Source organism: Canis lupus, chromosome 9 (genome assembly GCF_048164855.1).
Source record: "Canis lupus baileyi chromosome 9, mCanLup2.hap1, whole genome shotgun sequence".
Lineage (NCBI taxonomy): Eukaryota > Metazoa > Chordata > Mammalia > Carnivora > Canidae > Canis > Canis lupus.
Window position 1 is genome coordinate 22,220,451 of NC_132846.1, and position 1,667 is coordinate 22,222,117.

Consider the following 1,667-nt stretch of genomic DNA (forward strand, 5'->3'; position numbering starts at 1 on the left):
GGGGAGGAAGGGAGAAGTAGAAAGAGAAAAGAGAGAACTACCAATATATCTGATGAACAAAGTTGCAAAAGTTCTCAACAAAATAGTAGCATGCCATACTTAACAATCCATTAAAAAAACCATTCACTATGATCAAGTGGGATTTATTCCTGGGATGCATGGGTAGTTCAATAATCACAAATCAATCAATGATAAATCACATCAATAAGGGAAAGGATAAAATCCATATGATCATTTCAACAGATACAGAAAAAGCATCTGACAAAGTCCAACATCCATTCATGGTAAAAGCTCTTAACAAAGTAGGTTTACAGAGAATGTAATAAATGCCATAGATGAAAAACCCATAGCAATACCATAGTCAATGGTGAAAACCTGAGGGCTTTTCTCCTAAGATCAAGAAAGACAAGGATGTCCACTTTTACTCCTTTGATCAACATAGTACTGGAAGTCCTAGTCATATATGATGCCAAACATAGCAAACCCTAAAGACTGACAAAAAACTTCTAGAACTGATAAACGAATTCAATAAGGTCAAAGGATACAAAATCAATATATAGTAATGTGTTGCATTCCTGTACATGAAAAATGAAGTAGCAGAAAGAGAAATTAAGAAAACAATCCCATTTAAAATTGCACCAAAAATAATAAAATATCTAGGAATAAACTTAACCAAGAGGTGAAAGAACTGTACTCTGAAAACTAAAGCATTGATGACAGAAATTAAAGATGACACAAATGAAAAGATATGCCATTCTTACAGATTGGGACAACAAATACTGTTAAAACATCCATGGTACCCAAAGCAACCTACAGATTTAATGCAATCCCTATCAAAACACAAACAGCATTTTTAACAGAACTAGAACAAATAATCCTTTAATTTGAATGAAACCACAAAAGTCCTCAAATAGCCAAAGCAATCTTGAAAAAGAAGAACAAAACTGGATGTATTACAATACCAGATTTCAAAATATACTAAAAAGCTGTAGTAAACACAACAGTATGGTACTGGCACACCCCCCCCCATATATCAATAAGAAAATAGAGAGCCCTGAATAAACCCATGATTTTATCATCAATTAGTCTTTGACAAATGGACAAGAATATGCATTGGAGAAAACAGTCTCTTCAACAAATGATGTTGGGAATACTGAACCATTTTTTCACACCATACAAAAAATAAATTCAAAATGAATTAAAGACCTAAATGTGAGACTAGAAACCATAAAAATCCTAGAAGAAAATGCAATAAACTCTCTGACATCGGCAGTGGCAACATTTTTAAAGATGTCTTCTAAGGCAATGAAAGCAAAAGCAAAAATAAACTATAGGTACTACATCAAAATAAACAGCTTCAGCACAGCACAGCAAAGGAAGACATCAACCATACTAATAACCTACTGAATGGGAAAAGATGCGTGCAAATGATACATCTGATAAGGGGATAGTATCATATATATATCTATATAAAACACACATATATGTGTGTGTATATAAGATACTATATAATATATAATTTATATAACTCAAAAACAAAAACATACATATAATCCAAATAAAAATGGACAGAAGCCATGAATAGACATCTGTCCAAACAAGACATAGAGATAGTCAACAAACACATGAAAAGATTTTCAATATTACTCATCATAGGGGAATGCAAA